This window comes from Sus scrofa, chromosome 5 (assembly GCF_054392235.1).
Source record: "Sus scrofa isolate SSC_HxYL_T2T_F1_AM1 chromosome 5, Sscrofa_HxYL_maternal_Yorkshire_Landrace_v2.0, whole genome shotgun sequence".
In the NCBI taxonomy this organism is placed as follows: Eukaryota; Metazoa; Chordata; class Mammalia; order Artiodactyla; family Suidae; genus Sus; species Sus scrofa.
Window position 1 is genome coordinate 111,429,905 of NC_139387.1, and position 22,772 is coordinate 111,452,676.

The window sequence follows — 22,772 nt, forward strand, 5'->3', positions numbered from 1 at the left end:
TCATGTTGCAACAGAAGAAAGGGTGGGGGAAAAAATGTAATTGTAATGTATACATGTAAGGATAACTTGATCCCCTTGCTGTACAGTGGGAAAAAGAAAAAAAAAAAAGTTAAAAAAAAAAAAAGAGCCGGGGAGTTGACAACGTTTTTTATGTTCATCCACAGAGAAAACAGAAACAATGACAATGGAAAGAATTTAAAAGAGGTCTTGTGTACACCTTGGTGCTTCAAAAGGGACCTGAAAAAACAGTTCAAAGACATCCTTGCCAGGAAGTCAACCTCTGTCCAGAAGGCTGAGGGCGCAGGGCCCCTGTGTTGGTCCTTGTCAAAATACACGATCCTGCTGACAGAATCCCCAAGCACAACCTGAAGTCCGTCCTCCCCGGGCCCTAAACACACACACACCCAAGCAAACAAGGGAAGAGGAAGGAATGTCGGTCACGGCGCTCCAGATTGGGGGTTTTCATCCTTTTTTAAAAAAGCACCAGAACCCTTGCTTCAAAAGGAAGCACGCCAGGGCGTCCAAAATGTAAAACAAACAAGATGACAAAAGTGGAGCTGCTTTCCGCTTCAAATGGGAGTGAAGAGGGGAGGGCCCAAACAGCTGATTTCGTGCTTCATCTACGTCTCTTACTGAATCCTCAGCACCAATTTAGCCCCCGCAGAGAGGCACGCCGTCCTGCATTTCGCTGCAGGTGACATCCCATCTAATCCCAGTGGTGGTGCCTAGTTAGTTCGGATTCTGCTTTTAGCCCAGAGCCTGACAGTGTGCCCCTGATTCAGTGAGTAAAACTGAAGAAATTACAGTTATATTTTTTAAAAATGAAAACAACATGATTATATTGTGCTTAAAGTGACGGAACTGCCGGAGGAGGGGCTGTTTCCCGCTTGAACCCAACATTATGGGTCGATTCTAGAGGCATTAAGTTCATGACCTCTGGAGACATAATGCCTTGGTTAAAATCCAGCCCCGAGAACTTGCGATGGAGAGAAGGCAGTGTCTTCCGCAAGTGGTGCTGGTGCTGGGAAAACTAGACACCTCCACGGAAGACAATGAAATTAGAACGCTCTTTAATATCACGCACAAAAATAAACTCAAAATGGATTAAAGACCTAAACGTAAGGTCTGATACTATAAAAATCCTAAAAATTGAGGCAGAACACTCTTTAAGTTACAGCAATATTTTTTTTTTGATCCACTTTTTAGAGTAATGAAAATTCAAAAACCTCCTCCTGGAGGTTCTCTTGTGGCACAGTGGGTTAAGGATCTGGCATTGTCACTGCAGCAGCTTGGATCACTGCTGGGGCCCAGATTCGATCTCTGGCCCAGATAATTGCCTATGACCAGGGTGCAGCTCTCAACAAACAAGCAAACAAATCCTAACAGCCAAATCAAACCTAATTAAACTTAAAAGGTTTTGCACAGCAAAGGTGACCCATCAAAAAAAAGATAGAAAGAAAAGAAAAAACCACCCACAGAATGGGAGAACATCTTTGCAAATGAAGCAACTGACAGAGGATTAATCTCCAAAATATACAAACATCTCATGCAGATTTATATTTTAAAGAAGTAACAATATTCAGCCTCTATACTCCCTCCCTCTAGGAAATGGTTAGCCCTTTCAAAGATCCTGGGATGGCCGTCTATAAAATGTGGGTAATAACGCTGCCCGCCTCACAGAGCTGTTGTGAGTACTAAGTGAGTGACGTTCTTAGCACATAGTAAGTGTTCAGCAAGGACTGGTTACGACCATCTGTGGACTATGGTGCTGCACTCTGCTCTGTAGGGATGATACCAGTACCAGGGGTGTCCCAGCCTCAGCGCAGCAAAGTCGTACAGACCTGACTGGGGTGAGCAATCGTCCACTCTGGCACATCTAGAGCTCCAGCAACCACAACTCTGGCCACCCTCCAGGCCCTGTTTCCCGCATCTGCAGGATGCAGGGTCTGTCGGTGGGGGCTGGGTGGTAGACTCTAGGGGAGTGAAGAGCTTCCCACAGCTTTGAGGGCGCTAGAGGCCCCTTTCCTCAGGCAAGGCAAGGTGCTGAGACAGTCTTGAGTGCAGCTTATTCCAAGAACAGCAAGACGGCCAGTGTGGCTGGAGTGGAGGGAACGAGGGAAGACAGAAGGAGGTGGATCGGGAGAGGCAACAGGACCGACCAGAGGGTCTTACAGGCTCCTCTACCTCTTTAGATTTTTCATCCAAATGTGATGGAAAGCCATTGCAGGAATCTGAGAAGTGAAAAATCGTCAGCTTGGTTGAAGGAAATGCCTTAGATAAGATGCTGAGCCAAGCTGTCCATTAGTTCTAAGAGATGAACAGCCATACAAGGGTATGCTTTGATCTTAGCCGTCAAGCAAACTATACACAGGTAATTCATTACGATCTCAAAGGAGATTCTTCAGGCATTTTAATAGTCTCCAAGTGATTGTACAAAGTATTTCAAGTATCTGGATAACTGTTAAACTTCCTTTAGATGCTGTGTTGCTACAGTATCATTTACCAAGTTATGGAACTATGAAATACAGGTCAAATGTGATAAGCACAAGTTTAGTTCAAATCTGAAGCAATTGGAAGTTGGTGTTTGTACCAGTCATGGGTCACTCAAAGTACTAATCCACACGGGAATCGTCCATAGTTGACGAAACCAGAAACAGAAATAAGGAAAAGCCTAGAAATGTCAGGAAAAATTCAGTTTCAGCTTCTCCCAAACCGAAGATTGTGTCTACACACCTCAAATCTACATGAGCCTCAAGCTCTCTGAAAGGCAGTGTTCCTTTGTCCCAGCAACTATCTGCTGAATGGGTTTTATTTCAATGCAATGTGTCAGCGTTTCCTGCTCTGGATGTAAAGCCAATCCCATCAGTCATCTCTGAGGCTAGTCTAGCTCTGTCGTAAACACCCCAGTGAGCTGAGGTAGTATTTTCCAAGAACTAGCAGTTACATGCCCCTTCACTCTCTCTGCTATAGGAATCTGTTCCAAAATCTGGTCACCCCACCCAAGCAATGGCCTAGAGAGCAAATGCTCAGTCAAGGATTAATGTATCTGGGATATTCCACAGCACCTTGTGTGTTGAAACATCAAGTGAAACTTCTATAAAACTTCTTGCTTCCATGAGAACAGCGTCATTTCCTGAGATGGTCCCTAACCGCTAACCAGGAACAACGTGATTCATGGACTTACAGTTTAAAACAAACAAACTTCCATGTTATCTGGTCCGTTATCTTCTCAGATGAGGAAACTGAAGTCCAAAGAGGTCAAGGGATTTTTCTTCCTGGGTCTCAAAGCAAGTTAGTTGCAAAGCCACAATTAAAGTTCACGTCCCAGGACTCTCCTCAGGGATTCTTCTACCTCATGATGCTTCCATCCAAGCTGTCCGAATCAGTTAAGGTTCCACGGTAGAAAGCAGCAAAAGCTACCTTGGCACACGTCAGCACAAGGGAATGATTAACTAATAGGATATGGAAGAACCACAGTTGGAAGAGATTTTTAAAAATCAGTCTTAAACTAGGCGAAACCAAGTGACTGCAGAGGTCCCTGCAGTTGAAACTCCTGTCAACCAGGCCCAGACTGCACCACTGGCACTGAGGAGCGCCAACAATTTTTTCCAACCTGGCATGATTCCACTCAAGGCTTAAAGCTGCATGAGACTCTGATATTTCATGCCCAAGTCTAGGTGGTTCTTGAGTGATAAGAGAAAGGATCCAGTAGAAGCAGCCTCTAGAAATCACCTTACAGTCCATAACGGAAGAGCGAATCCCTAGGTTTCCCTCCACAGCAAGACACAATGGAGAGAATTTCCCCAAATACAATCAGAGTGTAGGTAGCAAGAGGTATTGGTGCTGAACGATCAACAACTGATGAATGTCACTACAAGATGAAGTAATACATGAGCTCCTGCACAACTTGAAAAGGAAACTACATTTTAGAAAGCAGTGACCTCCTATAAAATTAAACAGTTGAGCACAATATTTTTCTAAGTCGATACAATTGTATACATATCAATTCAAGGAGCAACACGAATAGTAAGGGATTGATTTACTGAATGATACTGTGTTGAATTAGAAACATGGTTAGAACACTTAACCCACTTAATTTTCATAACTCTTGACCATGAAAGGGAAGAAATACTGATAAATGTATAGTCTCCATTAACTACTTCAACTACTAAGGAGAATGAAGTCATTCTTGACTTGGCGAGACAGTAACTGTTTCGAAGATTTACTTACAAAATTAGCAACAGATGAAAGTCTACAATTGAGTATGTGTGCAGTTATGATCATGGGGTTAATCCATAAGACAAATAGATTTGATCTCAGCTGCCAAAATATCTGTTTAACTGCTAAAAATATCTTTAATAAAATGTTACTATAATTCAATTCAGTTAAATACTTGAGCCCCTACTTTATGGCAGATACCTCTAGAACTTTGAATAAAGCCTAATCCTTGCCATCAAAAAAACTATACACTTGTGGTGAAGACATACACAAAGACAGAAATGAGTTCCACCATTTTCATGGGTAAATGAGAGTTCAACTGTTTAGCTATAGCCACCACTATGCTTTTGGGAGCTAACATTCACCATCTCCACTGCAGCACTTCCAAAGGTCCCAGGATTTTGAGGTGGGGGTTGGCCCACTTGAATTAGTTGATTGGGTATTGAGCCAAGTTTTGGGCAGATGGATAGCATCCTGACAGACAAGCACTAAGTGATGTGCTGATTACTGCCTGTTAGAAGCAACAGGCTCTTCTTCATGCCTGGTGCTTCTTTTAATTTCAAGAGAAGCACTGCTGGCTCTCTGGCCCAATTTTGCGCGAGAGGTGAGTCTAGGCATTTTCCTATCTGATAAAGTTGGGAAGAACAAACCCGGCATGCTCATATCATCTGCTCTCAGGAGCAAACCTGCTTACCAAGATGAGTAGTTGGAGCTGCCAATAACTTCCTGGGCCACCCCATCATCTCCCAGAGGAAGAGCCTGCCCTTCATCTGACACCGCAAGTGAGGAGAAATGGATCTCTATCTTATCCGGAGTTCCATAATCCATATTCTACATCTTCAACCCAGTATTTATCAATAATAAGGTGATATCTTTTTTCTTGTTTGCCACTTTGGGGTTTACTTCAGAATTTGCTCAGGGCTCAGGCACAGCCCATTATCCCAGACCCCACCTGTCTCCGCCTCTCACCAGAGGACCCCTCCGTCTCCACCCTCCCCCATATGAAGGGACCCAGCACTAATGAGAAGGAGGGCTAAGAGGACACACGTCCACCTCGGAATGAGATTGGACCTTCTCATACGGTTCCCTGGGACTGGTGCCAAACGCACTCCCTCTAAAAGGTGTTCAGATGTGGGCACACTCTCTTCTGGAGACCCGCTCCAGACCTGGTGCATCACCCGGGACCCCATCAACCTCCGCCCTCCACTAGGCTGTGTTCCCTCCATGTCGGCCCTGCCCACCACGCTCCGGGAGCCCTGACCACGGGTTTGTTCTTCTCTAAATCATCGCATCTTCTATCAAATCCGTCATCACTAAATGAGTGAGTTCTCCATATTCCTATTTCCATGATGCCGAGGCTTTGAAGCTCAGGGTCAAGCTTCAACTTTTTTTGTGTCTATCTATCACCTTTCCCTGAGGCAATGAACACAAAACGCTTAGCTGGCTGAATGAGGTAAAGGCCAAGGGGTAAGAAAAAAGATAGGAAACAAAGACCTTACTCAAAAATATTATTCTACTCCACGGGGGACGAAGCACTTACAACTTGATGTCAAAACCAGTAGGAATAAGCACAGAGCACTACCTGGGTACAAATGAAGACCAGATCAAGCAGTAGGCTTTGGGGAAGACATGGACCAAACACTGGGGAAAAGCGCTCTCCAGGTCAAGTCTTGAAAGTGTCCACATGGAATCCCAGCTCTTACAGAGACATGTGTATCTGTGTCTGTGTGTTTATGTTGTGGAGATTTTAAACTTTTGGCTGTTTACCTTTGATTTTGGAAGTTTCCAACATAAACGTAGAAAAATAGTACAATGAATCCCCAACACCAAATCCACCCCTAAGCTGTAATATCAACAGACAGCCAATCTTATTTCACCTAAACCACCCTTTTCCCCTGCTCAAACTAGTTTGAAGCAAATTCCAGACATCTTACAAAGGACTTATAAAATATAATCGCAATATGATCAACGCACATTAAAGTCACTGTTTTTTCAACATCATTAAATAACAAGTCAGCATTCAGATTCCCTCAATTATATCCATTAAAAAAATACAATTGGTAGGTTCAAGTCAGATTCCAAACAAGGAGGTTCATACATTGCTTTTGTTTGATATTCACGTTGTCTCTTTTCATCTACAGCTTCCCCCTCCTTTCTTCCTGGCAATTCATTTGTCAAAGAAACCAGATTGTTGGTCCTATAGAGTTTCTCACATTCTGGATTTTGACGAACAAATTCCTGTAGCCTCATTTTATATATTCCTCTTTCCCCTCTACTCACTATAAATTAGTGGTTAGACATAAAGTTTTACCTGATTAAACTTTGATTTTTTTTTGGACCAAAAATAGCTTTTGGGTGATACTGTAAACTCCCAATAGGAGTCACATAATTGTTTATCGCTCCTCTGCGATGTCACCAATCACACAGGGTGACTGCCTGGGTTCATTATTTAATGAGGTTTGTTTGTTTCTTTGTTTGTATTTTAAAGGTTTATAGCAAATTCCACAAAAAGAATTCATATTCCTCTGTGATTGGAAGGTGGGGGTGGGGAATAAAAACCTCATATTATCATACAAACTTTTTTTTTTCTGTCTTTTTAGGGCAACCCCACAGCTAGGGGGTTGAATTGGAGCTGTAGCCACTGGCCTACACCACAGCCACAGCAACGCCAGATCTGAGCTGTGTCTGCGACCTACACCAGAGTCACATCAACACCGGCTCCTTAACCCACTGAGCGAGGCCAGGGATCAAACCTGCATCCTCATGGATGCTAGTTAGGTTCATTTTCTACTGAGTCACAGTGAACAGCAACCCCATTCATACAATTTCTAATACTCTGGGGCTAGAGTCGGCCGTGTGGGGAAGCAGAGTCCTCAGCGGCTTCACTACCTGCCCTGAAATAAAGCCTTATATTGTTTCGAAGTGCACGCGTAAGGCTAATCTGACAGCAGGATTGTGCTGCTCAGGGACCGAGGCATACTGTTGTGTATGGAATGGACGGTAAAGGGCAACCTGCTGTGTACACGGCAACCAGGAACTCTACAAATATTCTGTGAAAACTACGGAGGAAAACAATCTGGAAAAGAACAGACGTGTGTCACTTTCTTGTACATGATAAATTATCACGACCTTGTAAATCGAGCATACTTCCATAAAACGTAAAACTCGAAAAAAGATTGATGCCAGAATTGAAAACAGATTTAAACATCATTTCCAGAGCAATTCTACCAGGAAAGAGAGAATTCTGGAATTCCGATTGCATTTCCCCTGTGCTCACCATCCAATCACATTCCCTTCGATTCACAAAGTAAGAATAAAAACCAATTTATTCCATTTCTATCATTTCACGTTTTCTTCCTTATATTGACAGACATCCCTCCCTCTAGTTGAAATTCTCCTTGTCCTAAGTAAAAAAAATCAGTTGGATTTGTTTACAATCTTGTCAAAGATAAAAAAATCACTACACATAAAAAGCCACGACAGCCCTCTCAAACAAACCAGCATCTATTTTCATACCCAGGACATCTGCACGCAGTTAAGGTGCAGTAATAATTCCTTCTTTTCCTTTTGTGCATCAATTGCTAAGCCACCTGCTAAATTTTCAATACTACTCACTCTACAATGCAGACTGAGAATTTATACTAAATGCAGAATTTCTTCTAAGACTAACTCTTTTTAGAATAAGGCATGGCTACATTCATTTCTTATCTAACAAGCAGTCATGAAAAACACGATTTCTTTCACATTTATATCACAGATTCCAACCAATCCTACCAAAAGATCTCATATTTTCCTATTTATCTGAAGGAAAAAATTAGAATGAAATAATCATCAAAAATTTTCATTGTCCAAAGAGTATGAGGGTGCGTGTTGGGGGAGGGTGGTGTGGCAATCGTGAAAATGGCACATTTGCCCGTCATAAATATGAACACCATATGAGGTGCCCAAACTGACAGCTTGGCATCACACTGCAAACCGCCACTGAATTCACATGTGTCACATCTCAGATGAGCCTAGATGCATTTTCGAGGGCAATCTTTAACATTCTGAACTGCCTTCAATGTCAGTTCTATCTCAAGTTGTGTGATTACTTCTGAACATGCTTATTTAAAAACAGAAATCATACAGCTCTTCATTTCAGAAATGGGCATAGAAAATAGTACCATTCAGGATCACAAACTAGTTGTTTATTTAGACCCAGCCTTATTCATGATGGATACAAGGTAGCTCCTAAAGATACAAAAAAAACAGGTGAGTAAAAAAGAAACAAAGAGAAAGCAATGAAGACATGAAACAGGCAAGAATGGGGCTAGCCCACAAAAGGTGTGTCTGTCTGCTTTTGAAGAGGGGTACTGCCCAGGCGTGAAGAGCCTTTTCTAAGATTCAAGGACATCCCTGAATAAAGGCAAGTGGAACTGAACTCGTGTGGACATTGCTCCTCAAGGCTTCCTCTTACAGTCATTTGCTCCCAGCCTATCATCACTTCTATGACTTTAACAATTTTAGGTTAAAACACAAGTCTTGGAGTTCCCGTCGTGGCACAGTGGTTAGCGAATCATGAGGTTGCAGGTTCAATCCCTGGCCTTGCTCAGTGGATTAAGGATGCAGCGTTGCCATGAGCTGTGGTGTAGGTTGCAGATGCGGCTCGGATCCCGAGTTGCTGTGGCTGTGGTGTAGGGCGGCGGCTACAGCTCCAATTAGACCCCTAGCCTGGGAGCCTCCACATGCCACGGGATCGGCCCTAGAAAAGGCCAAAAAAAAAAAAAAAAAAAGACAAGTCTTTACATGAAGCACAGAATAGAAAGCCCTAATTTTATCTAGTTCAAATTCACCCCCCCAGATTTCTTTAGAAATACATCACTTATCCTACAGCTGGTATAACAATCATACAATTACCAAAGATTGTGGTATATACCCGTTGAGCCTTTTGTAAAAAATCAGTTAACGGAAACCTCAATTATAAAGTTCAGAGACCAGAAGGGGGAGCTCTCATGTCCTGTGATGCTGGCAGAGCCCAGCAGGAAGAAAACCGACTCCTTTCCTGGCAAGGACTTAGCCAATGAAAATTCATGGACCCACTGTTTACCGCAGTGCTTCCAACTTCCCTTTCCTCTCTATAAAGGTGACTCCTTCCCTTATCTTGGGCAGAGTTGCACCTGGCTCTCCGTAGTGGCAGACCCTGAATTATAATTCTCTGCTAACTCCAAACGAGCCTAGCCTTGCTGGAGAGATATCTCACAGAGTATTTGTTTTAGGTCAAGACTTTCTAAGCCTTTTGAAGACTTTCTAAAAATCAGAGTGTGGATTACACAATTTTTTCCTAATCTCAGCATGGAAAATTTTTCTCACGACATTCAAACTCCAGTCAGTCTTATAAAGAAAACTCCCCAAACTCTCCTACGAGTTTGTGGGACTGTAAATTGGTGCAGCCACTATGGAGGAACAGTATAGCGGTTTCTTAAGAAATTCAAATTTTCTTTATTCAATATGTTCCAACAATCTCACTCCTGGGCATATATACAGAAAAAACTCTAATTCAAAAAGATAATGTACCCCAATGTTCAAAGTAGCATTATTCATAATAGCCAAGAATACGGCTATTATGAACAGAATCTCAATGTTCAATGGAATCAATCTAAATGTTCTTCAACAGATGAATGGATAAAGATGACATGATTCACATACGCAAATGGAATACTATTCGGCCATAAAAAAGAATGATTTTATGCCATTTGCAGCAACATGGATAGACCTAGAGATTATCACAACAAGTGAAGTAAATCAGACAGAGAAAGACAAATATCAAATGCTATCACTTATATGTGGAATCTAAAATATGATACAAATTAACCTATTTACAAAGCAGAAATAGACTCACAGATACCAAAAAAAACAAATTTATGGTTACCAATGGGGAAAGAGGTAGATAAACTAAGAGTTTGGGATTAGCACACAAACTGCTCTATATAAAATAAACAACAGGACCAATAAACAATAGCACAGGAACTATATCTAATATCTTGTAATAAACCATAATGCAAAAGAATCTGAAAAATAATACATATAAATATATATATATTATTTTCCAGATTCTTTAATATACATAACATTTTTTTCATGTTCTTTTCCATTATAGTTTATAATGTATTTATGTATTGCCTAGTTTATTACAAAATATATATATAACTGGCTCACAGTGCTATACACCAGGAACTGACAAAACGCAGTCAAGGATACTTCAATTTAAGAAAAGAGTACTCCCTGAGTTCCCATTGTGGCTCAGCAGTAACAAGCCCGACTGGTAACCATGAGGATGCAAGTTTGATCTCTGGCCTCGCTCAGTGGGTAAGGATCCAGTGCTGCTGTCAGCTGTGGTGTAGGGTGCGGATGTAGCTTGGATCTGGTCGTGATGTGGCTGTGGCGTAGGCTGGCAGCTAAAACTTCCATTCGACTCCTAGCCTCGCAACTACCATATGCAGTGGCTGTGGCCCTAAAACGACAGAAAAATAAACAAAGTTATAAGGAAAGTGAAAAAGAGGACTTCTTAAAGCCTTACGCACTTTGGCGGCTTAACTTTATGATAGTTAATTTACTCATAAATTTATCAACAGGGATTTATTGAGCATTGTCCCTGTTCTAGAAATGGCATAAGGCGAAATGAGAAAGGTTTGAGCGGGACCCATGTTCTGCCTTTACAGAGCAGAGCAGATGAGCGGCCTCATCTTATGTCCCGTTTTTCATATGCCGCACCCTGTGCAGCGCCTCAGCGCCCGGGCTTCCTGAAGCTTGGTGTTGCCGTTTGACAAAATTCAGTGAGGTCTAAGCCTGCATCTGTCCTGCTGCTTCTTCGTGGCAACACCAAAGCGCAGACGACCCAGGCTCTGCAAGCGCCAGGAGGCCCCGGCGCTTCCTCGGAGGCTCTGCCAGCGGCGTCCGAGGCCAGGGACGCGGAGCTCGCAGAGGCAAAGCTGAGGACAAGGAGTGGCTCCCTGTCACCAAGCTGGGCCGCCTGGTCAAAGACATGAAGATCGAGTCCCAGAAGAGATCTGTCTCTTTTCTCCGCCCATCAAGGAATCGGAGATCACCGACATCCCTCGTTTCCCGGGGCGTCCCTCAAGGGCGGGGTTTTGAAGATCAGGCCTGTGCAGAAGCAGATCCGAGCCGGTGAGTGGACCAAGTTCAAGGTATTTGCCGCCAGAGGAGATTACAACAGACACGGCGGTTTGGGCCTCGGGTGCTCTAAGGAGGTAGCCCCTGCCATCCTTGGGGCCATCATTCTGGCCAAACTCTCCATGGTGCCCATGGGGTGAGGCTACTGGGGGAACAAGATCAGCAAGACCCACATTGTGCCTTGCAAGGTGACTGGCCGCTGTGACCCCATGCTTGTGCACCTCATCCCTGCCCCCAGGGGCGCTAGTATTGTCTCAGCCCCTGTGCCCAAGAAGCGACTGATGATGGCGGGACGTGACAACGGCCACAGGCTGCACTGCCACCCTGGGCAACTCCACCAGGGCCGCCTTGGATGCCGTTTTGGAGCAGTACAGCTATCTCACTCCTGATCTCTGGAAAGAGACAGCGTTCACCAAGTCTCCTTGTCAGGAATTCACTGACCATCTTGTGAAGGCCCACGCCAGAGTTTCCACGAGGGACCCAGGCTCCAGCTGGGGCCACCGCATAGGTTTACTTGAGAAAAATAAAATGAATGACGCTGGTTAAAAAGAAAGAAAAGACTGTATCTGCTCAGATTCCTGGTACCGCTTTCCTGATGAAATGCGTCAGCCAGAGCAGAGACTTCAGCTCTGCAGGGGATCAGCAGCAGAACCAATGTAAGCAGCTGGCTTCTCCCATCTTGACCTTTTTTATGTAAGAAAAACCACCTCAGGAGTTCCCATGGTAGCTCAGTGGGTTAAGGACCCAGTAAAGTGTCCGTGAGGATGCGGGTTTTATCCCTGGCCTGGCTCAGTGGGTTAAGGATCTGGCATTGCCACAAGCTGCAGTGTCGGTGGCAGATGCGGCTCAGATGTGTCATTGCTGGAAGTGTGGCATAGGCTAGCAGCTGCAGCTCTAATTCAACCCCTTAAGCCTGAGAACTTCCAAATGCCACAGGTGTGGTCCTAAAACAAGAAAAACCACCTCTGTGTAAGCCCCTGAGACATCGTTTCTGCTACTTGCAGCCTAAAGTCTTCTTAACTAAATCAATGGACTTATAGTCTCTTTGGAAAGTCAGACACAGGTGACCACAAAATGTAAGACAAAAAGAAAAAATTGCTATTAGACAAGTTCCACCAAGGCACTACTAGCTTTGAGGAATGTAAATCATTTCCATATAGGAAATAATTGAGGAAGAAGAGATGAATGGGGGGAAACGGGGAGGAAGAGGAAATAAAGGGAAGATTTTTGCTTTTGCATGTATTTCTCCCAGCAAACCTACTTTAGAAATAATTTGAGGCGTTCCTGTCATGGCTTAGCAGAAACAAATCTGACTAGTGTCCATGAGAACACAGGTTCGATCCCTGGCCTCGATCAGTGGGTTAAGGATGTAGCATTGCCGTGAGCTGCGGTGTAGGTCACAGACGTGGCTCGGATCCCGCATTGCTGTGGCTGTGGTGTAGGCTAGTGGCCACAGCTCTGATTCAACCCTTAGCCTGGGAACCTCCATATGCCATGGGTGGGGCCCTAAAACGACCAAAAAACAAACAAAAAAAAATAAAGGAGAAATAATTTGAGGCAACCCCTCAGTCAAAGCTCAGGCAACAGAACAGTCACTCTGCAGGCCTGGGTATCATGGCAGTAGGGTTGGGACTTAAGGAGAGAGAACATTGAGAAAAAATTAGTATTTTTGGACAGAGTTGGGGAAGCTGCCCTGTGAACCCTAACTTGGGAGAGAAGAGAATTTTTAGGAAGTTTTGATGAATGCTGAATAATGGGATTACTCCTTTCTTTTGTAAACATTTCTATAATGCTTTGTAGGGCTTTTGGAAATGGATGTGTGTGTTCTATTAAATGAAGCACTATAAAAAGCAGAAACTTTGGCAACTTAATGGGTCCAGTTAAGTTTCACATGTGCTATCATATGTAATCATTGCAACTACTCTATGAAAGAGCTATTATCTTTTATTTTTAATATGAGGAACTAGGGCTCAAAGGACTAAGGTACTTTCTTCAGCTCTTATCTTCAGAAAGTTGCATAGTGAAAGCTGGATAGATTGTATCCATCTCAAAAGTCCTTTCCCTTCTACTACCCTATGCAGCCTGGGAAAAAAAGGGGAGTGGAGAAAAAATAGGAAGGCGGTAGATATAAACAAGGCTGGGAGAAAAAAGACTCCTTAGACAGGAATTTCCCTGAAATTCCACAATCAGAAGTCAAAAAGAAGGTTTGCTGCTCAGTATAGGAAATAAAAACAAAGCCCGCAGTTCCTTTGTTAGGCCCAAGGCAGCTGCACTACTAACTACCTGGTGACCCTGGAGGGGTCATTTGCAGCAACATGGATGGACCGAGATATGACGATACGGAGTGAAGTCAAAGAAAGAAAAACATCACGTGGTATCACTTCTATGCGGCCTCAAAAGAGGCCAGCAAGGAATTTACTTACAAAACAGAAATAGACTCACAGACACAGCCACAAAGCTATGGTTACCAAAGCGGAAAACACCGCTTCTTACAAAGTATACAAATGACAGATCCTCCTGTACGGCCCGGGGAACTGCATTCAGTGACTTGCAATGAGCTGTACTGGAAAAGAACCTGAAAAAGAACTAGAGACATACACAGCTCTCTGCTGTACCCCTGAAACACTGCAAATCAACTGCACTTGAAAACAAACACCATCGCTGGCTCTCAGTTTTCTCATCCATAAGACGAGGAACTGTGAGGACTCCGAGAGGACAAGCCTGTGAAGTCCTGGGCCCAGTGCCCGGCAGGTCGTGGTTTCCCAACGGTTACCTCTCAGGCCCATCATGACTACTCAGTTTCTCTTTCCTGGTCCCAATCACTGCTCAAGAGCAAGTGGGCATTGGTCCTCGTGTTCCTCTCCTGTTCTTAAAGAAGCTTTCTTTCCAAGAGGTCCAAACAGGCCAACAGTGATGCCTGCACACAATGGCGAAAAGCAGCATCAGAAGAACCGCCTGCAACATGAAGGGTCTTGGACCACGACCAGGAGCGGAAGGACTTCACCCCAGGGCCGATGGATAACGTTAATACCACTCTCATGTGGAGCCAGGCTTCTGGAACATCAGAGCAGCCAGTCTTCTCTGGCCGGAACGGAAGTTTTCACGGATGGAGACTAAAAGCAAAACCAGAAGGTCACAAAGGAAGGGGCCTCCCACACTCTAAGAAAGATAAAAATCAGATCATTTGCTCTGTTACTTGATATTAAAAACACAGAGTGAACCCAACATTTTTAAAAGCACATGGACATGTCATAATTCTTTTGTCTGCTGCTACACTTGAAATGGTTCCCTAAAAATGTCTAGAGAATTTTTTTCCTCTAAAAATTCTCTAAAATTGCATCGGTGATAAGTAAACCCTTTGTTGGAATCCTCGGAATTGATTCTTCAATTTTTAATACAGTTGTAGTTAATGCTTTATCAACTGATGAATAGCTAAACCACAAATGTCTACTAAGCAAGCACGAATCCCAGGATGGTAAACAGCTGAAGGCAGGAGCTCAGCTTCGTCTACACAAGGCTGGAAAAGGGGCCCTCGCAAGGTAACTTCAGCCTGAGAGGAAATCTTTTGTGAGTAAAACAGGAATTCTGCAGAAGGAAACGTCCAAGAATAAGACCATGCTGCTTGGCCGAGGGCATCTGGGTTCCAAATAAGCCTTGTGGGAAGAAGACCACCCAGCGATGCAGAACTACCACCTGGCCTGTACAGCCTTTCACCTGTTCCACCTCTGGACCGTCGAGGGGTCTTCCAGCTTTCTTTGTCTCCCTTGGTTTTAGTCTCCGAGGTTGGGACACACACAGCAAGGTATTCAAGTAGAAGTACTTTGGATTTCAGACATGTCATTTCAGAGCTGGCAGGGATTTGAGGAGGGTATATCTGGTCCAGACTGGATCGACAGTCTCCTCTCTCGGATGCTACCCACACAGCAAGGCAAGACCCGGCAGCGCCACCCTCAGGCGATGGCGCAGTTAGAGAACGGGGAAAACTGGCTAGAAAGTTAAAAGGAGAAGGCAGAAAAAAGAACAATGAAAAAAAAAAAAAAACCGCAGTGGGGAGTGGCAGCTACGACTGCGTGAGACTTCGTCATGGCAAATATGACTCAAAGTCTGGTCTTCTCCCGGGCTAGACTTTACCTAAGCCACTCCATCTGGGGCTGGATAGCAGAGATTCAAAAGCAAAGCAGTGGTTGGTGGGAAGCTCAGGTTACCCTTTTGTGCGTCCTACACCCCCAATCGGTGCTTTGAGAATAGACAGGGAGCCAAATCCTCCCAGACTCTCCGCGTAGCAAGTGGGACGTGTTCTTCCCACAGGCCAGCACTCTCTCCAAATGACACGTGAGATTTAAATTTTATAGTGTGGAAAGCACGCAAGGTTCAGGGTTAAAATCTTTGGAATCAGATGGCCTGAGGTCAGATCTTATCCCTTACTGGTTGTGTGACCCTGGGGCGAGTTCGTTCGTTCATTCAGCCAGTATTCACTGAGCTATGACGGCCAGCTAGAGAGAGAGCAATGGCAGCAGGCTCTCCTTATCGCCTGGAACTCGAGCTCGGGAGGGAGACAGCATAAACGAGTAAGTAACTATACGAATATTACACCGTGACAGGTGCTAAAAGGAAAATATAAAGCTGACAGAGGATCTTAGAAGTGCTGAGGGTATGAGTGCCTGAGTAACCAGGTAAGGCTTATCAAGAAAGTGGTTTTTGAGAAAAGAACACGAAGGAATGAGCGGTAGTGATATTTGGCAGAAGAACATTCAGGAAAAGAAAGTAGCCAGCATGATGGCTGTAAAGTGGTGGTGGTCATGGGGGGGAGTTCCCTGGTGGCCTAGTAGTTAAGGACCTGGCATTGTCACTGCTGTAGTGCAGGTTCCATCCCTGGCCCAGGAACTTCCACATGCCATGAGGGAAGCCAAAAAAGGTAGGGAGAATAGGAGGGTGCAAGGAGGCAGGTGTAACTGACTGGAATAAGCAAGAGAAAGGGGGGAGGAATTCCCGTTGTGGTGCAGCAGAAACGAATCTGACTAGTATCCATGAGAACACAGGTTCGATCCCTGGCCTCGCTCAGTGGGTTAAGGATCCAGCATTCCAGTGAGCTGTGGTGTAGGTCACAGACACAGCTCAGATCTGGCGTTGCTGTGGCTGTGGTGCAGGCCAGTGGTTACAGCTCCACTGCAAACCCTAGCCTGGAAACCTCCATAGGCCATGGGTGGGGCCCTAAAAAAAAAGATCAAAAAAAAAAAAATGGAGGGAAAAATGGAAAACCAGATAGGTAACCCAATCATGAGAACCTTATAGAACAAAAGGATTTTGGCTTTTACTCTGGGTGAGACTGAAAGCCACCTGGAGCAGAGGGTCAAAGGTATGACTCAAGTTTCCACAGGATCATTCCGCCTGTTTCATTTTAGAAGAGACTGGCCAGAGAGAAAGGAGGAATACAGTCAGGAATACATCACAATAGTCCCGCAAGAGAGACGGTGGCTTCTATTGGTCAACATCTCTGTACATCTCCTTCCTTGTTTCCCCAGTGGGCGTAGTTCTGCTGTCTGGAGCATCAGTGAGAGGCTGCATTAGCCAATGGAGCAAAGGCCCAAACATCTGCTCTTATGCGGGCTCCGAATTTCTCAATGAACCCCCTTGTATGCATAGAGACCGAAGCTTAAGAGGTTTAAATGACCCCTCTTAATATCTAGAAAGGATTACAGGAGGAACTGGAACGTGGGACTTGAGCCTCTGTGCGTTACCGCGTGACATGTTGCTGCTGCATTCAAGGGAGTAACTCACTCATCCTCACTGAAGCCGGTATTTGCTCTGACTCTGTTCTTCAGATCAACCAGTCAGCCGACAAGGTCCTGAGCTAACCCTGGGCCACAGGAACAAGTTGGTTTGATGGATGGAAAGAGATGGGGAGAAATTCAGAGCCCAGAGTTACTCCTAGTTACAGCAGGCTTACCCTGAGAGTCTCGAGAGGAAAAACTGGAGGTCCCTTATGAAGAAGACGAAAGAAAAACGTAGAAAGAAGATGAAACACAGGCATGCAGGCAAAACAAAACAAAAGAAGAAAAAAAGAAAAAGCACTGCAGAGGGAGAAGATTCAGTCCTAGAGGCAGGAGTTCCCATTATAGCTCTGTGGAAACAGATCTGACTAGCATTCGTGACGATGCAGGTTCGATCCCTAGCCTCGCTCAGTGGGTTAAGGATCTGACGTTGCCTTGAGCTGTGGTATAGGTTGCAGATGTGGCTGTGGCATAGGCCAGCGGCTACAGCTCTGATTTGAGCCCTAGCCTGGGAACCTCCATGTGCTTCAGGTGCAGCCCTAAAAAGACACACGCACATAAAAAAGATCCTAGAGGCCAAATTTTACCTTCTTCAAAATCCTGTTCAGGGCTATCCCTGCTGTCCTTTTCAGACCTTCTAAATTTCTTGAATGGCTTTGCTGTGGACCAGCCCCAAGTTTTCTTCATCTCTCCTTGGCATCGATACAATGCAGATGGCCTGTCAATACTGAGAAACCACTGTGGTGGCTAAAGCAACACAAAGGGAGGTATGCCTACAATCACGTCAGCTGAAGGACACGTTGTCATCAGGAGCAAATTAAGACGGCAGAGTGACTTCGCCTTGGGATGAGTTACTCATGTTCATTTTGCATCAGGAACAGGAAACATTCTTTTGCTTTTGATCCCTCTTTCTTCAAAGGAAAGACATCCCTGTCCATTGCTATTGTTGGTTAAAAAAAAAACTAGAAGAAACTATTCTTAGTGTAAATGAGATGCCTTTGTATTGAGAAAGATCATGACACAACTTCACTATTTCCATCAGCACCTGTATCATGGTGTCTTCACCCAAAAGTACACACCCTCCTCTTCAACGGAGAGCTTAGTGTAAGCTTGTATTCCTTAACAAAGGTAATCCTGGCTTAATTAGCACCCAAATTTATGCATCTTCTTTGGTAGGGATAAGCCCTTGGAAATGAATAAAGATGTCTTCTAATTTATGCACATCACCATAATCAGATTTGTCGTTAATTTTATGCGTATTAAATTTCTATTTAGAAAATGAAGAGAGCTTGGCCAAGGCCAGAACACACACAATCCAAGCCAGAAAGAAGACATTTTCATTCCTAATGAAAACATGGAGAGTGGGAGGCTGCAGATGGGGATGAGACCTTTTCTAAATTTGATAGCCTAAGACGTTAACAAGGTCGTCTTCGAGTTATTTCAGTTCTTCTCCAGTTAAATCGAATCTGAAAGAGAGAGTCAAATACCTGGGGGTTGTAAAAATGTAGAAGGTTGAGCCAAGAGCAAAGCCACCCTTAGCAGAGGCAAGTTCATTTCCGTTGGACTGAGAACATTAGAACAGGAACACCCTCCCAATAAAAAAACTTTGACAGCTAAAGAAGTACAAGAACCATAGTAATTGCCATTTCATTGTTTCGTCTTCACCTTTAATGGACTATTAGATAATATCTTCCAAACCTTCGCCAATAAAGCACTAGTGATGTTTTCTTATTCTTCAAAAAAGTTACGCTTTGGAAAACTTAATTAGGGGGCTTATGCAGGAAGCCTCCAACATCCAGCCCGCTTTTCATTTTGGTAACACAGGCAATGGCTCCCCCAGGATCGTGCCACCTAGCTGTTGCATCTGCTCACCTGACTGACAATACAGAAGGGAACCGTTGTAACTGGCTCTCTTTGGACTACATCAAAAATTTGCAAAACGTTCGTAAACCACATGGTGTCAGGGGCGGTAACCATGAAATCCATGCCAGTTATTCCGGTGAGAACTTATCATTTCAAATAACCAACGGCCTTTTGCCATGGTGTTCACACTAAGAGCTGTAAATCTGAACCATACTCCCTCCTGGTGTTTGTGTAGGCAGGTCTGGGAAATCACATCTCTGCTACAGGGGCGCCTCGATTAGAGGAAGTCAGAATGAACAGGCAAGAGGAGAAAAATAAATGCTGTTTGAACAGATGATGCAAATCAGCCATATTCCACATCTTGTCTTCCGAGACTATCAGCTAGGAATTATTGAGAACAAAAACACCGTCGTTTTCTTTTCTATTTGATCAGCAAGGTTTATTAACTTGACAGCCTACTCTACCAAGTTTGAAAAGATAATGAAATTTAGTTAAATAACATTTCCGATTACTGGTGCATGGAAATGTGAACTTTTGGATTCTCTGCTACTATCATCTGTTTTACATTTGTTTAAACTAGAGCAAAAATAAGTGGAGTTTGAGTACTTTAAAGCCTATCCTAGCTGGAAAACCTTATTCCTCTTACTATTATTTAAACCAGATTCAACCAATCTTCCCAGGACCACTTCACTGAACAGCTCCCAGAGGTGTCATTCACATCATTAGCTGTGAGAGCGGTACCCCCTTGAGTTGTGCAGGGCGCGGCTTTGCAGTCCTAGACTCAGTGGCTTAGGTTTCCCCAGGCAACCTCTGTTAGATGGCCGACTTTGTGAACCAGTGCCTGAGCCTTGACTCCACATCGTGCCAAACAAAACTGCCATTCAGAGACTATGTGCCATTATCACGCTTGTTCCATTTTGCCAGACATGACGTTCCCTACCCCAGTTTGCGTCTCTGACTAGGAGTCATAAGTGGGGGTCGTGGGTTCCCCACCTGTATTTACTGAGCAACTACTATATGCTGAGTACTTATTTTAATCAGTCCTCACAATAAGTCTGTGTAGTAATACCATCCTCGCCACAGGATGATCAGTTAATAAATTGAAATACGGATTTAAATCCAGATCTATTTAATCTCAAAGCATATACTATTTCCCCTACATAATTTTACCATGCTGCTCTAATAAAAGCAGGCTTTGGTAAATGGCTGCGGGAAACTCCCCACAATATGACCATCGATTGTCATAAAGATGATCCTATGATACAAAAGGGAGCATTAAAGTATCGTCTAGACTTCTTAGCGCGAAGGCTGATGCAGCTAACACGGAGAAGCGTATGGAAGGGCTTCCCAAAAGAGACACTGCAAAGAGGAGAGAGAGAACTGAATGCCACGGTTGGTGCAGATTTGAGGGGCGCCAGGGCTGCACGGAGCCAAGGCAGACACGGCAGGCACGAGAGGCTGGGGATGTGGGAGACGGCGGCGGAAGGCACAAGCTGCAAGGGGCACCCGTGGCCAAGAGGAAGTGGACCAAGGCAAAGGGGATCCGCATCGAGCTCAGGGGCAACGAAGCGAACCTTTGGCGAGCACGTCAAGAACACCGCCTGACCCAAAGGAAGTGAGGAATAAGCGGATTTAGCGGCTGGAGGGGGAGCATTCCCGAACACCAGCTGACCGCATCAGGACCTCCAACCACAGGTGCTCCCCAAGCGAAGTTTCTGGTTCTTTTTAAGAGTTTAGGCCAGAGCTGGAGGTGAGGGAAAGAGGGCAGTCTTCCCTCAAGGGCTGCACTGTGTGTTGTTGAAGTGTAAATCGAGGGCTGTTAGACATTTTTAGAAGTTAGCTGAACCGTTTTTTGGGGGGAGTGCCTCACCTGTGGCATATGCACCTCCCAGGCTAGGGGTCGAATCGGAGCTGTAGCTGCCAGCCTGCGTGACAGCCAAGGCAACTTGGGATCCAAGCAGAGTCTGCGACCTGCATCACAGCAACGCCGGATCCTTAACCCACTGAGTGAGGCCAGGGATCGAACCCGTGTCCTTATGGATACTAGTCGGGTTTGGTACTGCCGAGTCATGACATGAACTCCTGAACAAACACTGGAGTCTCAGTGGCAAACCACGAGCGGTCAGGAGAGCTCCGCAGCCAGCAGCAGAGGAAAGCCTCACATGGAGAACGTGTGGAAGCAAAGAAAGGACGCGATTGGATTGGCCACAGTTAGAGCCTGGATGGTTGGTCCTGATGTGACTGGTTGCCCTTAGCATTTTGATTTCATAACCTTGGGGCATCTACAGGCCTAGATTCAGGTGACTTTAGGAGCCACCAAGACTTTAGAGCTCAGTCTGATGAACTCCTTGTTGAATTAACACCATTCACCAAATCCTATTTCCTTTTCTCCTGGCCCCCAGCTCTTCCCCCAGGCTCTCTGGCAGTTACATGAGGCCTGTGTGGTTGAATGTGGCCAATGGCATGAGGTGACAGGTACCACTTTGAGGAGGAAATGGTTACAATGCATGTCTGTCTCCCCTCCGGTCTCCTTGCCACCTGCTGGGTGACTGAAGACAGCAGCCAGTTCCTCGAGGGAGGCGGAGCCTCAAGATGGAACAAGCTTAGGTTCCCAGATGAGCACCTAAACGTCCATCAACCAGAAATGCACACGGAACTGTACTAAGCTCTTGCTCTCATCAGGGTAACGCTAACTCTTACCCTAACTAATACAGGCTATTGCAAACTGCTTAGGATTAGGGACGCCTATGTAGATTGGTAAATAAATAATGGAAGTGTCCCCCCCCCAAAAAAAGGGATCCCACTGCGCGCCGGTGGGATCAGGGCTCCTCTGCAGCACCCATGATACAGGTTCAGCCCCGGCCCAGCACGGTGGGTTGAGAGACCCAGTATTGCTGCAGCTGTGGCACAGGTCACAGCAGAGAGTCAGATCTGATCCCTGGCCCAGGAACTCCACATGCCAAGGGGTGGCCAAAACGGGGAGGGGGAGGAAAGTGTCTTCGAAACCATTTAATGTTTTAAAATTTGTCCTCGCCTCCACCCACTTGATTACTGTACTTTCACTCTGCAGCAGGCACTGACTCAGGTGCTGGGGTCAGTATGACAAGACAGGTGAGGTTTAATTCATGCGGTTCAGGAGGGGAACTGGAGACAGATATCAAAACGTGTCTAAAAAATCTATTACTTTTGGATAATGAAAATGCACTGAAGGATGAGAATTCGGGTGCTTTGGTGGAGGCCTGGCTGCTTTAGTCATGGTGGCCAGGAAGCCCTCTCTGGGAAGGAAGTTTTGAGCTGAGGACTAAATGATGACAACCAGCCAGTCACAGATCAGGGGACAGAGGCAACAGCAAGAGCAAAAGCCCTGAGATGAGAACAAGCTTCCCATGTCAGGTTGAAAGGAAGAAAACCAGCGTTGCTGCAGGACATGGAAGGGGACCAGAAGCTGAGGGGGACATGGCAGATCACAGGGGACCGTGTCAGCCTGCTCCCGAGTTGCTCAGTTTTTCTCTTTGAGTTTATTCTAAGAGGAATAAACAAGAGGAAGCGGTTAGAGGGCTGTTGTTGTTGTTGCTTTTTAATATTCCGGATTTTGTACTCAGTCTGATGGGACTGAGCTGCATATGATGTATGCATTAAATGTCTTAGACTTTTTTTTTTTTTTTTTTTTTTTTTTGCCTTTTCTTGGGCCGCTCCTGCGGCATATGGAGGTTCCCAGGCTAGTGGTCCAATCGGAGCTGTAGCCACCGG

The 22,772-nt window shown here is 44.9% G+C and overlaps 1 long non-coding RNA gene and 1 pseudogene across 9 annotated transcripts in view; one reads left to right on the plus strand and one right to left on the minus strand.

Moving 5' to 3' along the window:
* The window catches only part of LOC146403619 (uncharacterized), a 112,408-nt gene that overhangs the window by 61,906 nt on the left and 27,730 nt on the right, over nucleotides 1-22,772 (minus strand). For 3 of the 9 annotated variants that reach the window (XR_014804620.1, XR_014804616.1, XR_014804626.1), the window contains 2 exons: nucleotides 17,747-18,625; nucleotides 13,766-14,501 (listed from right to left, as the gene is read on the minus strand). The exons of 3 other annotated variants lie outside the window; for them this stretch is intronic. This is a non-coding gene — a long non-coding RNA (uncharacterized LOC146403619). Of the gene's footprint in view, nucleotides 1-13,765; nucleotides 14,502-15,102; nucleotides 15,376-17,746; nucleotides 18,626-22,772 lie in introns of those variants that run through there. 3 more of the 9 variants (XR_014804617.1, XR_014804619.1, XR_014804621.1) reach the window with 3 other exon arrangements.
* LOC100154051 (small ribosomal subunit protein uS5 pseudogene) lies at nucleotides 8,522-11,896 on the plus strand (annotated as a pseudogene).